This window comes from Passer domesticus, chromosome Z (genome assembly GCF_036417665.1).
Source record: "Passer domesticus isolate bPasDom1 chromosome Z, bPasDom1.hap1, whole genome shotgun sequence".
Lineage (NCBI taxonomy): Eukaryota > Metazoa > Chordata > Aves > Passeriformes > Passeridae > Passer > Passer domesticus.
The window spans coordinates 33,440,451-33,458,628 of NC_087512.1; positions in this window are offsets into that span (position 1 = coordinate 33,440,451).

Here is an 18,178-nt window from a genome sequence, read left to right on the forward strand (position 1 = left end):
TGTTTTATGTCATCATCTTTTACTTCATTTTGGGGACCTATTTATGAAATAAATTTTGAGAAATTAATTTTTTCACAGGCTCTACATTTTGCAAGACAATTAATCTAACCAACAGTAAGATTTTGTACAGGGATAAAAAATGGGTAATATACTTAAAAAACAAAACAAAACCTTAAAAAAACCCCTTGTCTCTCCAATAGCATGTCCATACCTCATCTTTTTAACCTTTGTGGGAGGACATATAACATAAAAGCAAATCCATTCAGCAGAAAACCTACCAGTGCGTTTTGCTGCATATGCAGATACCAGTCAGCCAGAATTTCAACCATGCCATAGGATGGAATGTCACAACCAGAAATCCTAGTTTCACCATCTGCACAACTCAACAATCAAAATAGAGTGATGGCCCAGTTTTCTAAATTCCTCTCTGTCCTGTATCAGTTGCCATCTTGCTATGGAAAATAATTTGTATCAAACAGTTATGTCTTAGCTCAGTGAAGAATGGGAGACCAAAAAGGGAAATCTGAAATATGCAAACTTGGGGCACCAGACACTGTATATAGACAGCACTAACCACACTAGTCTGAAAAGAAGAGTGTCATGGGCCATTACATCTAAGGACATGTCAGAGAGCAGAACTTCAAATTACCTGACTTAACAGAGGTTAATACATAATGACAGTAGAATCATAGAAACATTGAGGGTGGAAAGGCTTCCAAAATAATTGAGTGCAGCCATTGACCTAGCACTGTCAAGTCCACCACTAAACCATATCCCTATGTTACATATCTGGGTCTTTTAAATACCTTCAGGGATGGTGATTCAACCACTTTGCTGGCCAATGTCTGCCACTGCTTGGGAACCGTTTTGGTAAAGACATTTTTCCTAATACCTACTCTAAAAGTCCCCTACAAGCTGAGACTTTTTCCTCATCTCCTGCAAGTGAGAAGTACACAAGTCACCTACCTTGTTACTTGTGAGAAGAGATCAATCCCACCTTGCTACAGCCTCCTTTCAGGTAGCTGTGGAGAACACTAAGATCTTCTTTTACTTTCTGTCCTTTGTTTTGTTTTGCTTTTTTCTACAGGTTTTACTGAAAAGAGTTCACTACAATAAAAATAAGAAAAATATCCAGGGACTGTTTTGATTTGCTAAACTTTCTGACCACTTAAGGTAATCTTGCCTGAACACCATCTAAGACAAATCTGCCTAAAATTTTTCTCACTACAAGTTTCCTGTAAACTCCTGCCTACCTCCACTTTGACCCAGCAGAGGCCGTGCTGTTTATGCTACACCCAACACAGAGCTGGAGAAAGATTATGAAACAGGGAATCTATCCAGGAACAAAATTGCAATTTTTTTTCCATCTTCCAGAGGTAAATAAAAAGTCAAGCCTACTTGAGAATGGGAAATGGGATTCAAAGCAAAAATAGAAGCCCATGTTTTGTCAGATATCCAAGTTTTTTTTTTCTGGTGAGAGGTTTTCACTAGAGTTATAACCCCTTTTGGAGGGGTTACATCACTATTTGATCTAAACCTCCACAGTAAGGCTACATCTGCTACTAAGCTGTGTTGTAAATGTCTTTAATTTTTATATTTCATCTGAAGGGAGTTGTTAAAGTAGGTTTACAGGGTGCTGGATCTTTGAATAAAAGACATCAGGACTGAAGCACAGTTCTGCATGACACTTAATTTTCACTCTAATAAGCCCTCCTAAAACATTACAAGATTTTGGCTTTCCCTGAACTTGTTTTCTCTTCCTGCATGATTAGGGGTTTTTTAAAAATTTTTTTATTTTTTCTCCCTTCTTTTTAAGGACACATTTAAGGAGAATGGTTTTATTTTTTGCCCAGATGACACCACTTCTCTTTTCACCCTAAGCCAGATGTTTTCCTCTCTCTGAGTAAATCTCTCTGAAGTTCTTTTTCAAAGCCATTGCTTTTATTTAGTTTTTGTTGGGTTTCTTTCTTTCTTTCTTTTTTTTTTTTAACTGTTCTTCTGGACTCTCTGGGGCCTTTAGTTTGACTTTTGTCCTTAGGCATGGGAAGGAATCCTCCAATATGTCTATGCTCAGATTTTAGGTTCCTTTGGATGTGTTCTCCATTCTCTAATACACCAAAATGTTCTGTGCTGGCTGAGCATAACTAAGTGTAGGACCTTTCTTGATGGAGTCATTGTAGAGCAAACATGAACTAATATCTTTCCCAGTCCAAAGCACTTTCTTTGGCTCTTTTTGTCCTGTGTAACAGACAAGAGAGAAAAATGTGGAATCCAGGCTTTTGGCCTGACCACTCAGATCTTAAAATATTTCCACACAGCCGTTAAACCTGGCTGGTGTGCTTTTCCTTTGAGGGTCTTATTTGCATCTTGGAGAGCAAAACAAATGATTATGGATTGTGGACCTGGGTCATACAGCAGATAAATGCAAAAAAAAGAGAAAATTCTGCCTTACTAAAGAAAAGAAAAAGAAGAAATAATATCAATATTTGGAATTGAACAAAGAGAACATGGAAAACCAAGCACCCTATCTGCTATGTGATATTCATCTGGAGAAAGAATGATATTGTCAAAATGTAGGGAGATTTTGCAGAAGTTACAATACAGGGAATTACATGTTTGTGTCCCTTTGGAAAAGTGAGTTTGAAAAGAATTCCAGTAACAATATGACTCGTGTTCAACAGGCAGGCCTGAGCCCAGAACTTGGTGTTGTAATTCAAGATAGAACTCCTGGTTTACTTGGTGCATAGAAAATACCAGCTAGATGTGATGAGAAACATTTTTCTCTGTTTTAAACCAAGAAACTGTAACAAGGTTCCTAAAGGAATATGATCGTCACTATTATTATTATTATTGCAACACAAAGGTATTGAAACCAAGTACTCAAAAGTCAGTGAATTTCATAAACATGACTTTTTTTTCTGCAAGATTTATACAACCATATTGTGTATCTATTTTTGATTCTCATTTTCATTGTGAAACATATATTTTAATGGATTATATCTGTCATTAGTGCGCACCATAAATACAATAGTAATCGTCAGATTCATAGCTAGCACTCATGCAGAGCTGTACATAATCACAATTCTCTACAAATATACTTGCCGTGTGCTCAGAGTTCAAGTGGTAATTCCTGAATAAAGAACAGAGAGATCAGACTTGTGTAACACTCAGAACCATCTGTGCTCTTGGGGCTCCAGAGTGCAGACAAATGCCTGAATAGCTACTCCAAAGTACTTCTTGTCTGGACTATTTTCCTATGCCAGTATATTTATGCTTTCATTAAAATCAGCAAGAATATCTGAAGCCCAATGTGTGCACCAGTACCTAAAAATGCAGGGACTTACTGCCCATTTCTCAGTAAATAAAGTCTGTAGAGATACAACATTAATTTTATTTCTAGCATAGATATAATCTACTAAGATTCAAGCTATTCTCTTTCATGCTGTCCTTTTAATGTGTTTGGATATACACCCTTCCCCTGCTTCAGAAAACTTCTGAAAACCCACCTTTCTGTGAGGCATGCCAGGTGCTGGACTACTCCCGCTCTGTGGGTGTTCTCCTTAAATTATTTTGTTTGTAATGAGTCGTGCCTTCAGGGCCTTATCTCGCATTCCTTGCACACCCAACATGCACTGTAGTTGATGGAGGCACAAAAGGCAGGCCTATGTATTGTGCTGGGATCTACTGAGCTTTCTCCTAATTATGCCTCCTGTGTGGGCTCTGCTGTCTTTTCCAAGTGAGGTGCAGCTCCTCTTCCTGAGTTCAGCACCCTCTTTCTTCTCATTCCCTCCCATTCCCTCCACCCTCCTCCTTTCTTTTTTGGGTGGCATCTAAGTAAGATGTTGCATGTAAGTAAGATGTGTCCATGATAGTATCATGGACAAATCTGTTTCCTGAATACAGTAGGCACTAATGTTTGTTTCTCCAACACTGCTACCCAAGATGCTGAAAAACTCTAATTCCATCCACTTACCACCCTCTGAAAAAAATCACTACTTCAATGTTTGTGGTGCATGTAATATATTATTGTCTTAGTGATTTTTTCGTATCTATCCTTATTAAAAATAGACTTAGCAAAGTTAATTAGGGGTAATTTGAATTCAAGCTATTCATTATTTACTTAGCTTTGAACTGCAAACTTTAGGAATGCCATTTCTTCATTAAAATTCCCAATCTTTGCCCACTTTCCCTTTGATAGCATAGTGGTTAAAGAAAGCTGTGCTTAGCTGCTGACTATTCTCTGCACACTTCAGAGATGGCTGGAGGCCATTATTTCAGCATTAGAAAATAGTTAATATTGAATGGTATGAAGTTAAATTTGTGTTCATTTACTTATTATGTTGAAAATCAGATGTTCATTCTGTGTAAATTTCTCAGTACTATCCTCAGCCACGCTTTGCAAACTGAAAAAAACCCCCAATAATGAGAAGGTGAGGAGTTTTGAGAGAGGGTAAAAAAGAGGAATGAAACAGATCCATGAAAAATATATTGTTGCTTTCCCTCTCCCTCTGACAAGTCTTAATTCTCACAATTACCACCCTTGTTAGCTGCTTTTAGTAGTGTAAGAGGAAAGTAACTGCTTTTTACTGTTAACCACTAATCTGAACAATTACATGTCTGTAATGCCTCAGAAGCTGTTGCTGTGTACTGCTAACAGATACTGTAAGTTGAAAAAAGATGTAATGACATTTGCCTTGAAAACAGCAAAGAAGGATCCACTTCTTAGTCACTGAGTGGGGATTTTTTTCTCAAGTATCTCTTTAGTAACTTGGCTAAGCCCGTCTAAGATACAGAAATGATCCTTCCACAACAAGAACCACATAGGTTACAAATATAACCTCTGTAGAGGGCTGGCCAGATGCTGCTGTGCTGTGTGGGCTGGGACAAACAGTCTAGAACAAGTTTGGACAGTTAGCGCTTACTCAGGGATTGCTATTTGGCAATGCCTCTGTTTGATTTTTCTTCTTCCAATGCAACTTAAAAATTATTAGATCTTGTAACACTCCCTCCCCCTTCCCTCCATCTCTTGAACTAATGAGCAAATAAGGAAAGAAAATTAAAGAATAAAAAATGTAAGCAGTGATAGGGTGAGATCAATAAACTGTGGATTGCTAGCACTGAGTAAGCTTGACTAATCTTCTGCATATTGCATGTTGAGTTAACTTGCAAGAGAAATATGTTCCCTCTTATTGTCCTGTGTTTCATTGTGGGAAAAGAAGCAGGGAGTACAAATTAAAATACCCTTGATTTAGGTTCTGTAGGGAGTGCCCAGGAGTTCTTCCTATATTGCCACATGCTAGGAATTGGACTCTCTACACCTTTACAATGTAATGAGAATATTTGATTATTGTTTTCGGACTGTGACTTCTTTTGTGCTATTCCCCACCGCCTCCAACAAAAAGTTTGCTAAAGAAGCTTTTCTGAGTAGCTTCAGCACAGGGCTCTGCTGTTTCAGACTCACTGATACAGGGCAGAAGGTGAAAGGTGTCTGATAGTAACCCAGGTAATCCTATACAACATGCTGGCATAAGACTTCTGGGGAATTCCTGAGCTGCAATATACTGTGCTGAGGATTATTCACTGGGTACATACAGGGCTAAGTGGAGCTCAGACAGAAGAGGGCAACTAATGAAAGAAAACTATGTTTATCAACATATTTGCATTGCATGAGTTTTACACAAATAATGAGAGGGCTCTGAGTCATCAGTCCAGAGAAAATACTACTCTTAGAATGGCTTCTTTTCTTCCACCATCAAAAATTTTACTTGGGCTAATGCTGGTGATCGTCAGTTTCCCCAAATCACAATACAAGGGAAGAAGGTTGGAGGTCTCTTCAGTCCCAGGGGAACCTATAAAAGAAGTTAGAGCAAGGATTAAAAGAAAAATGCTTGACAGGTTATTAATTTTATGTACAGACAGTAAATTTGTATATAATGTGACTATCAGAGTGACAATGGAACTAAGTTTGTGGTGCATCAGGCCCACAGCTGAAAGCAAATAAAGTTTAAGCGACTCTCAGGAATAGACTAGTATACATGTAGAGCTTCAGTTCTCATTGTAGCACATACAGAGATAGAAATGTCCTCTTCTTTTGAAGTACAAGTATTATAGTGAAGGAAGAAACTGTAGAAATGCCACAGAATTCAGTGTAATTGCTCAGATGGGAACGCATGTTTACAACTCCACTTGCAATGATCAAATTAGCAAGTTGGATTTTCACATCTGCAGCTGAAGGAGTTGCAGACCTTACACTATATATATGGTGCTGATAGTCAGTTATGAAATAGGCTGCATTCAAACTCTGCATGTTAGACAATTTTCAGCAAATAGTTTCTACTTACACTTTATTCTAAACTCTCCATGTCAAAAATCACCAGTTTGTCACAAAGGGGAACTGTAAAGGGCAGCTGAAGAAATTAAAAAATCTGTGTGCTGGATCTACTTCCGTTTGCATAAGAATAGGCTACATTTTAATCTCCTGAGCTTCCAGAGGAAATACTCGTGGGAGTCAGAAGAGAGTAATTTAATTACCTCAGAGATTCACAAGAAATTAGGCTTCAGTGATGCCTAGGATTGGTTAAATTAATAGGAAATATGCTTCAGTCAGAATATTTGACAGTTATGCAGTGAATTTCTGGTGCCAGTGCATTTCCAATGGCTTCAGTAGGGTCAAGATTTAGCTCATGTTAGCTGTGAACCGAAGACTATGATTGAATGTGTTGATTCAGGCTACTGTTACTGTCCTAGAAGAGGGCAGTATACTGAGGTAATTTCCATCTGCTAATGTATATGGAGCTACAACTCTGAACCAGTCAAATAGAAACAAAAAAAAAAAAAAGCTGAATATAGTAACATTTGATTGAGGGATGGGATAATTTTTCTTTAATTCTTTTTGGTTTTTGGTGTTTGGATTGGTTTTAATATTTTCTTTGGCTTTTTTTTTTTTTTTTTTTTTTTGGTTGGTTTTTTTGTTTGTTTGTTTGGGGTTTTTTGTTTGTTTGCTTGTTTGGGTTTTTTTAAATCAGTTTTTTATTATTATTATTATTTTAAATTGTTTAAAACTAATTTTTAATGTCCTGGGAAATATAATCTTCAAAAGGAAGACCTTGGTAATAGATAAAAAGAAAAGGGCATGTAAAAGCCTGAGAAATACACAAATTCTGATCTCTGAGTACAGAACATACCCAGTGCTATGAAACAAATTTTCTATGGATTTACACTGACATAATGTGACCCAAAGTGTAACCATTTGTTTTATCATGAGCCTAAAACTGGATCACTTTGCTTTGACACCTAGTTTTGGCTGCAACTGTACATGCATGTACCCACACACATACACTAACATTCTCTTCAACAGCCTTATAGCCATGCCACGCAGCAGCATGGCCTGTCGTGGATAAGCTGTGTTAAATTAAAATTAAACATCACCAAGCTTTGTGCTCAGCCTCCCCCTGTGAATGTTCTGCTGTGGGTGTGCAGGGGGTTAATATCACAAATGTTCCACAGGAGGTTAGTGGGATTCAGTTTCAGCTAACATTTATTTTGCCAGCTCCTGTTCACTTTCATCTCTGCTTATGAACACTATTATCTTGTTTGTAATAATATATATAGATCACTGCAGCTGCGCTCTGCAGAATTCATCCATGTTTTGAACTTTGCAAAAAAAAAAAAATTCTTTAAGTGTTTTAGCATTACTGACCCACCTTCCCAGCCTTGTCTTTCATTTAAATTGTAAGCAAAACTTTCATTAAGAGTGGACTATCATTTTTCTGATGTAACCCCACAGCCAATGTAGTTTTTGTCTTTTCACTCAAAAATAATTGCCAGGTTGTTTCTTTGTTGTTGTTGATGGTGGGTGGTTTTTTTTTAATTAATTTTTTTTTTTTTAAGAGGAGTTGGTTACTTCAGCTCCTCTGCTTTGTTTGTTCCTAATGTTAATTTTCTGTTGCAGGCATTACCTTTGACATATGTATGACATGTGCAGCAGGTCATCACACTGTGCCTGAACTGTTCTGTCACTTGCTCGGTAGATTGCCAGCAATAATACTGGTATCTATACTCTTACATAGCACTTTTCCTGTCTTGAAAACATACAGCTCCCTGTCCTGGAATCAGTGGTGCTAATAATTGATGAACACTGGAAGGGCTATCAGCGTATTTGACATGTTGTTTCACAAACTTACAGGAGCATGCTAAGTGGCATGGGTTTCCATAGACATGATGTAAACTCAGTAATATTTGTACTTTAAAATCCAAACAGCCTAAAGAAGGAAATGGGACTTTTTAAACAAATGTACGGTACAGATATATTGAAAAGCAAATGGAAGACTGTAAAGATGGCTTGAATTTACACCAAAATTTTGAGCAGAAAAGCCTCTTCTCATATGTTTTCTGTGGTGTGATCCTATGGCTTCTCCCTAGAAAGGCACACAAAGCAAACTCTTAGCTCTAAGTTCTTAATGTTTACCTATCTCCCTATTACTACAGTACAGCTTACAATGGACTATTATGCCAGAAATTGAATGGTGTGGTACAATAATTGCCTTCTTTACCAGTTTCACAGTCTTCCTCCTCTTCAAGAAACAGAACTCATTGAATGACTAGGTCATAACTCTATTCTGCTTTTCTCATTTTGAGACAGAAAAAGGCAGACTAACTTTCAAAGCCCCTACCCTGGGCTTTCAAAAAGGCAGAGCATGAAAGGAAGAATAGAAAAGGAAACAAAAAGGAAATGAAATGGAGATTTAAGTGGTTAGGCCTTGTGCTCAGCAGTCCTCAAGATCAAACTCACTCTTCTCCATGCAGCAGCTGGTATCAATGATCTTGCATTGTTCAAACAAGTTCCAGCATTTAGTGAGCCGGGATGCTGCCTTCTACTGCACTTCTGCAGAGGCCGCCTCTCTGGTTGCAACAGAAGTGTGCTTTCCAGAAACAGCTTTGCATTACTTTGACAAAATCAGGTGTCATCTGTCCTCAATGTTTAAAAAAAGATAGTAAAGTGAAAGAGAGAATAATCTCTCTTAGGCCTCTGTTGCTATCACTCTACTTTTATATTTCATTTAGAGTACAACGTGAACAAAGAACGAGTGTTAGATGTGCACACTGTAATGAAAATCCATGACTTGACCATGCATTCATAATTATTTTATAAATAAATGGCTTCTGGAGAGCCACATCTGTCTCTTCCAACAGAGTATATGCCTTTCATTAATGTATTACAGGCTGAATGAAGCCAGCCTGAGTGCTTTGCTTGCATCTTCCTCTTCCTCTCCATCATTGTTCATGGATAGGTTTTTGTGGTTCAGAGAAAGCTGCATGCCCCACACGTCTCTGCAGGACTGATGGCTCATCAATAACATTAGCCAGCATTATGGGCTGCATTGGTGTAGAACAGAATCAATATGGCCAAGTAAAAAGTCTAATCAGTTGACATGACCATCTTCAGCAGAGCTTATGTTACAAGAAATGAGTTTTCTTAAGGAATCAGCATCAGCACTGGTTACTCACCCCACACCAAGAACACTTGACAAAGATTTAGTGTTTCTTGTTTTGTTAGCACTGACATTACTTAAGCTGGTAATAGCAAAATAATAATTCAGATGAATATTTAAAATATAATAAGACTGGACTCTGACAACACTGCCCACATTTTCTTTGGAAGCTGAAAAGAGTCTTTATAGGGTATTTTGCAATGTGAAAGGGAAGTTATCTCACTAGGAAATAAGATTAATTTAAGGACTTGGACAAAAGGATTCAAGCTTTTTGTCTGGCTGTGTTGCATTTGGTTTTCTCACCCTCTTTTTTTTTTTTTTTTTTTTTTTTTTTTTTTTTTTTTTTTTTTTTTTTTCTGAAGGGACAGAGGCAGCTCTCACTTTTACTTGTACAAATTGAAGACATTTAACTGAAAATAGGATTCTTCCAGGTTTCTCTCAGTGTAAGTGAAAACAGACTTTGGCAGTCATGCCTATGGCAATGTACATATTTTAAAACAAGTTTCTCACTGATGCATGGCTTCATCTATGTGGTAATTATGGAGCTGTTTTACAATCAACTCCCTTTCTCTTCCTGCTCACCCTTCTGCATGCAGATTCACCCATAACACGAGACCAACAGGGGTGCAGCTATAAGATATTTCACTTTTATGAACTCGGCTGATCATCTGTTCTCATTTGTCCAGTCATCTGAGGGAAACCCTGTTCAATCATGTGAAGGTAAAGCATTAGTGAAATCATTAGTGCAGCATGGTCAGGTTAATAGGCCCATGCCTCAGCCATTTTTTTGGAGGCAACCTCCCGCCTACATCAGAGATACTTCAGCAGTGTTATTTCCTAAGAGGTAAAAGAAAGTAATTGCATTTTGGAGGCAAATAGCTTGTTTGTGAATGGGCAAATGGACATGTTAACTACTCCCATCCCACTATGTTAGAATAAAATAGCTAGGAAATTCTCATTTAAAAAAAACTTGAAACAGGTTAAGTGCCTGTTTAAATTAAATCCATAATCAGAGAAAGTTAAAGGACCAATGGCATAGAGGCCTTTGCAGACTGGACGTGAGGATGGGAACAGAAAATTTGCTTAAGGTTTTTCTGCCATTGCCAGGAAAGTCTCGACGCTCACTGACGAGTCTGTGGTATTTAAACACACCAGTTTGGTGTGAGAAATCTGGTTACCTTCTGGGCAGTGGTATACCTTCACTCTCAGGGTTACCAGTCCATGCAATACTGTCGCTAGCAGTGAGCAGCCACACTGCCAAATTTAATCTCATTTTATCCCTCTGAGGCACATATGGAGATGTCCATACTCTCTACTGATTTCATCACAGGGGGCAACAAACATCGTTCTGGGTTTTTGATATTAGAATAGTAACTATGGGTTTCAGTCAAAATGAAGACCCACAGCAATGAGCACAGACAAGACAAGTTCTTCATCCCCAGGAGTCAGTGCCAAGTCCACATCCATACTGAAGTAGTTTCTCAGTTGCAGAATTCACCTCCAGTTCCCAATAATGTTGAGTGACGAAAGTAATACCCAACAAAAAAAAACAATGTAGGAAAAATTAGCCGAAGATCTGTGTGTTTTATGATTGTTTTTTCGTTGCAGCATGAAGAAAAGGAAGGGGCTTTTAACCTAATTTTGATTCTGAATGTAAAGTTAGTTAGGTGTCTTTCTGTCTCTTTTTCTCTTTTTTTTTTTTTTTGGTGGAATCCTGCTATGGAACAGTAATACTGTGACATTAATTTAAATGGTTTATTAAAGTAAAAAAAAATAAAAAGAACAGTCTGGTTTTTTTTTTTTTTTTTTTTTAAGATTACAACATTTATAGTGATTCAAGGGAATATTCTACTCTCAGAGCCCCAGGATCTTGGTATATAATATCCTCATTTGTGTTAATGGCAACTTTACCTCTTTGAATTCATGAGGACTGAAAAGTTTCACCAGGCACACAGGCTCTGTATAAATAAGCAGCACACAGCAAACATACTCTCTTAAAAGGATTATCACTTTGACAGCTATTCAGTTGGGGTGTCTTTTTCTGTCCCCTGGAATTCCCAGCTTGCCCTCTTAACTACACAGAAGGTAAATCTGTATAATACTTCACAGCTGCCTTTACTGGGACCTGACATGGAGCTTACTGGATGCGCTTTCCTGGTACAAAGCACCTTGTCAAGTTTCCTGCTCTGGATGCAGTGAACACAGCTGATGAGCTGTCTTATTAAAAGTTATGAGAAAAGGATGTTCACTCCATTACTTTCTGAACTCCTGGATACACACAGTGAAGCTGCTGAGCCAGTAAGTCCCTCAGAGTCATTCCTTCACACAGAGGCTGCATTATAACATTTAATATCACATTGCTCCCATGGTGGTCACCATCAAATTTTAATTTTATGTTTTGTCTTGTTTTGTATGTGCTGGCATTTTTTGTTCTGATAGCCTTAAAATGAGGTTCTTGCATCATGGAAGACCAAACTTGAGCCTCACTGTCCTGCTGGCACTAAGCACACTGACAAACCTCCCAAGAGGTTTAACCTGGGACTCTGCCATCTTTCTGCTTGTAGGGATGGGATCAGGGCCAGGATCCAGACCTCCCTGCACCCTGCCTACTTCAAAAGGAAAGCACAAGGCATGCTTATTGGGAAGCCAGTCCCTGAGAGCCAGAGAGAAGATAACACACAAGGGGCTGCACACAAGAAGGTTGATGAGACACAGGTGATCAAGGACACCAGAGGTGGGTATACTGCAAGGAAAGCTGAAATGTCAGTCTACTGCATTCTTGCCCAGGTTCCTGTTGAGAGTGAGCTTGGGAGAAGGGGAGCAGGGACAGAGCTACACCAAAGAGCAGCTAAGAGAGAGATATGGGCCATAAGCAGGACTGAGAGAGGGCTAAGCTGATGCAGCAAATCTGAGTTGGAAAAATAAAAACCCCCTTTCTTTTGAGGAAGGGTACAGTCGCTGCATTCATGCTTCAATGGGCCAGCCTCAGTAATGCCATGTATAGAGCATACACCCATCAGGAAAAGAATGAGCTATCTTATCAAGTAATTCAGATGAAAGTTGAAAACAATTTTTTCCTCTACCACCTGCTTTGGAAAACTGCTGGCAATTGGACTTGAAGAACACAGTTAAAAGATGCAGTAAAAATTGACAAATCTTCATATGGGAAGCTGAAAATACATTACAATTCCAATAGAACTATAATTTAAAAATGCCTAAATTAAATAAATCTTGCACAATTATAGATTAAAATATATTTGGCTTTAATGACTTAGCATATACAGGCCTTGATTCTTGAAATCATTGCTCAGACTATGTGGCTTGCATAGGGATGCAACAATAAACAAATTGCCTGATGTTGTAATGCCATGTAGTGGTGACAAGGGAAGGTGGACCTGCATTTTGTTGGTTTTCAGGTTGTTGGTTAAAACTCCTTCATGGGTTCTGCTTCCATGCAAAACTGTGGCCATATAGATTCAGTAACAGCTAGCAGTGTCAATAATGGACTCAATAATTTGTAGAAAAGAAACCCAACCCAATAACAACAAAACCTCTGGGGGAGCATTAGCAGCAATTGCTGTCAGCTAATGTTGGGAAACTGCCAGTCTTCCCTGATGGCAGCCTGTCAGCCACAGGCTGCAGTAGGATGCTGGGCTGGGTGAGCTAGCAGCTGGGAAACCTTGAAAGATTTGAAAGGGTCAGACTCGGTGGATGACAATATGCTACTCCACCAGAGCTCCGCTGAGCTGGATTTAGTGGCTCAGACCTACCCAGAAAGCTGTGGGAGGGATTTGGAGGGAGGTGGTGGTAGAAAAGGCAGGTGTCCCTTGATCTTCTGCCCCGTTTGTCCCAGCTCATGGCAATGGGTCTTGGGTGTGAGTGCTGTCCTCTGCTTCTGGATGATAAGCAGGGATCAAGCAGGGATCAGCTATTTCCAGTAGTCTCAATAGCCTAAGGAGCTATAAATTCCTTCTTGAGAAAGGTGGGAACCAGTTGAATGACCCTGATGTGGCTGCCCCCAGATGTCCACTGTGCTGAAATGATGGTGCCCAGAGCTTCCCAGGTTTTCTGGATCTGTGGATGGCTGCCCAAGCCCTAAGTACCACTGAGCAAGTAGCTTCACCACACCACCCCTCAGATGAGGAGGGCTGAGCCTTAACCCAGAAACAAAAAACCCATACCAAAACAACCAACCAATCAACCAACAAAAAAATTCCAAAACAACAACAACAACAACAAAACCACAAAAACAAATCCCAAAAAAACCAACCAACCAAAACAAACAAACAAACAAAAAACCTAAAACCACAAACAAACAAACAAACAAACAAAAAAAAAAAACCCAAAAAAACACCCCCAAAAAACCCCCAAAAAACAAAACAAAAAAACCCCAAAAAACCCAGGAAAATATTTTTTATTGCCAAAGTCATTCAAGGCACGGTTTCTATCAGGCAAATATTTCTGTGAGAATTAACTCAAAGTCTATTTTCTCCAAGGTGTAAGTCCTGTATTGGAGAGTAGCATAAAGGAAGATTGTTCCCCTCCCTGTAGCCATTCCCACGGTAAAACCTCTCTTTGTCCTGTTCCTTATTACTCACACCTATCATCTTGGAGTTTTTAGCTTTTACTAAATTTGGTTGAAATAAGTATATCCATTCATATTTCTGGGGAGAAGAAATACACCCAGGCAGATCCAGATGCATGCAGTCAGATGGCATAACTCATTTCTTTATGAAACTAGGTTAGAAATAAAATAGCAGTCTTCTTTTTCAGGCCTTCCTGTTCTCAGTTTATCCTACTTTTGAAAGTTATGGTAGCTTAAAATTATCTCTATGCAATATCTGGAAATTTTCATGTTATGTTTTTGTTGGATAGTTTTTCTAAAAGATCTCTTGATTTAAAATTTAACTGTGAATATGATCTTTTTTTCCCTCCTCCAACAGCTTTCTTCTAGAAGGTTTCAAGCTGATTATATTTGGATTGTGATTACTTAATGCTGGACTAAAGCTGTTTCACAAGTCAGCACTGATGTGTTACTTTAAATTAAGATGAGTAGTTTTCTCATTTTATGTTTTACAGAAAGAGCCATTCTAAAATAGAAGACTTCAATGTGTACAAAAATTCCTCCTGAGAACTTGTCTTAACATGACATATGAATATATTTTGCAAGCTCTTTAGTCATGCATTATTTTTGTTTTATTAGCTATAGTTGACCCTTTGATCTTAGTGAATTAATACTTTTACTGATCCAGAGACCATGAGTCTCTCTTGTGCTTGTTGATACTATTTTCTTGTGACCTGGCATTTTTAATCATGCAAATTCTTGCTATAGCTTATTAATTTCATATATGTTCATAAAATTGTTATCCTCGACATCCTCTTTGTGACTTAACTGCTTTCTCTGACTTTTCTGTATGACTCAGATCTTGGAGCTTGCAATAGTCTAACAAAAGGTTCATCTGCATTTTTGCAATTTACCATCTTTTAGAAATGTCTGTTTTGGGGTCTTAGACAATGCAAGAAGAAAAAAAAAACAAAAAAAAATTATTGTGAAGCTTTTCTGAGCTGTGGCCAGCTTAAAGAAAACATCAAGTTTTCAGAATAGAATTAAGGGGATTTGTAGAGAAATTTGAAACACTGTACACTTCCTGGCCTGAATTCTTGTAAGCTAATATGCAATGCATATATACCATAATGAAATTCTCCAGTTGCAGTTTACATTTCATTCATGCAGCATTTATCACTGGAATCAGTGGACATTGACTGCTGTAACACATTAAGGGCTTGACCATTGTTATTTTAATCTGAATTACAAGACCAGGCCTAGGATACTGAGGACAGTTTCCTACCAGCTCCAGGCATGTCAAACTGATTAGAGCCTTTCTTCACCAAGCTGAGTTGAACACACCCTGGCCAAAATGGAGCTCAGTGAGTGTAAAGTTATGTGAATGGACGCCAGAGGCCATGGGAACAAGATGGAAAATTTGATAGAGCAACTGCAATGTTTTATATAATGCAAAATAACAGAGCAGCTAGAAAATATATTTTTTTAATACAAATTTCAAACTTTGTCTTTTCTCAAGTCAAAGAAGATAGATCAGACAATCTGCAATATCGAGTGTCTGATTTGATATCTCTCAGCATCTTTTCCAAATAATTGGAAAAGGTATGTTGTTAATTCTATTCATCTCCAATGAGAGAGTACCTATCTAAAGTATATTCCACTGCAAGAATAGTATAGTAAAGTAAATATAAGTAAAGTAAATATAAGTAAAGTAAATTTAAGTAAAGTATATTCCACAGGTTTATTCACAGGAAACACCACAGTGTTTTCCTGTGAAACACTGAGGACAGGACTTCTAGAGAAGTGCAGTCTTTGCAGAATTCTTTTGCCTTAGATATCTTAATTCTAAAATTTCACAAAACTATGGTGCAGCAATATTCTCCAATAATTATGCCACAGATTATTAAAACATATGGGACAAATTAAATCAAATGTTCTAACCAAGAAAACTTTCAGTGATCTCAAAATGTATTATTAAAAAGGGTAAATATAGGAAGGAGAAAGAGCTGCATAAAATACCATCTTGGAAAGAAGGAGAAAAAGATCTCATATAGCAAGGATACTTTTACTGACCCAAGAAAGTGGTGATAAGGAGCAGAAATTACTGTCAGATATGGTAAAAGCATAGATATTTCTTTTAGACATGAGAAAATGAGTTGGCAAGATGAATGCATTTAGTGTGCACTGTGGTACAGATGGGAATACCAAAGGGCCTTGAACTTACCCTCGTAACAGTCTGGTTACTTAGTTAAACACCACTGGGTATAGATAAAATAAAACGGAAAGGAAGTCAAAGCCCTGCTTTTGCAGATAACTGTATTTTAAGTCTCCTCATAAACTGATTCTCTATCATCTAGCTAGTTCTCATTTTGGCCTCTTCTGCTGATGTTGGAGTGCTGGTCCAGAATGTCTGTGCTCCAGCACTTAAACTTGTTTCCACTTTCCAGCATAACATTATATATAACCATTTGTTCTGGTTAACATACTTATTTTTCTATAGTGTTTACAGCCTCCTCCATTGTCATATGTTTCTATAGCACAATCATTCCTCTCTTTCAGCTCTCATTTATTTGGATATGGAAAGCAAGTTCTCTTAAGTGCTTATAAAAATGCCTCTTTCGTTCTCTTCAAGCACACACAGATTTTCTTTGATTTTTTTCTTTTTTGTCCACGGGCAACTGAACTATATGCAGTGCTCTAACTGAGTTTGGGGGAGTAGCCTGGTGCTGTCCAGACTCTCATGAAAGTGACTTCTCTGATAAATTCTGGAATCACATTTGATCAAGAAAGCCTCTGCACTTCATCAGAAAGAATCTTCATGTTGTTGCTTGGTCTCACTTCATTTATGCAGTGAAAGTGGATTTTGCTATTTGCTTTAATTTTGCAAAGCTTGAATCAGTTTGACTTCTGGGAAGTTCCTAAGACGTGCATTTTAGGCTTGCCAGTTTTGGTCTTGGTAAATTCCTTTTAGGCTTTTCTCTTATTACTAGCATTCCTTTTGGCACATACTGGTAGGTGATATTTTCTCTAGCTACTGCGACAGTGTTTAGGAATGGAGCTGAAAATGGGGATCCAGACTCTACATCAGTAGGACACTGCTCTCAAGAACGTGCCTTGAGAAAGCAATCCAAACCAGTTCAGGAAATGTCAAAAGGGGTATTCAATGACTTCCATAATGCTCAGATTGCTTAAACTTCTTGGGAAGCCAGCATTTGGGACTAGTACTGCACTGGGGTGCATTACCAGTTCAACAGCATTACATTCACAGGATATTTTGCTGAACTCTGTGTTAGTTGTTGTGGGAGGATCAGCAGAGAATTGCAGAATGGAAATCTAGCTGAAGTACTGGAGCAACATAAAGGCTATAATACGACTTTTTTTTTTTTTTTTTTGCTAATTAGTGGAAGATACCACCTGAATGCAGGGCTATTCCATGTACTGGGATCCTATGGAAACCACAGTACACATGCAGTACTTATGTACCTTGGCTCTGCCACAACAGACAGCACTGTAAGCAGCAATGCTTATTTTGCCTGACTGTCATTTTGTGTTCTTTACAGAGAGGTTTCAGCTAAAGGTCACAGGAGAGCCACTGTAAATTTTTTTTTTTTTTAAATAAAATCAATTGAAGGACCTAGAACACAGTAAGTTATGTTCAGGGCTGCACTTCCATGTATTCCCATTGGAGACCTATCAATGTGAACTAGCACTGTTGGGAAATATCTCCAGCTACCCCAGTTAATCAATATCTGTTCATTATACTGTCTCTGATGAATATGGGTAAGAATTGGATAAGCATGAGTCAGGTGACTTAAAAATAACTGTACCTCACATAAAATCAATACAAGGATTTTTTTCTCCAGTATCACTTCAGGCAAAATAATGTACCTTTTATCCTCCTCTCTTCTTACCACCTCTTGCTCATTGTTGGTATATCAACATCAGTGCAGGAGTGGCTTTATTAAATTAGTAGCACTTAATCTACTGTCATACTGTCAACTTGCAGGGACTGAAAAAGCAGACAGCAAGTTTCAAGTGGCCCAGTGTACTTCAAAGGGCTCTTACCCAAGCAGTTAGTTCAGAGCTTGCCAAAAGCAGTCTTTCTGGGTGCCTGGCAATACCT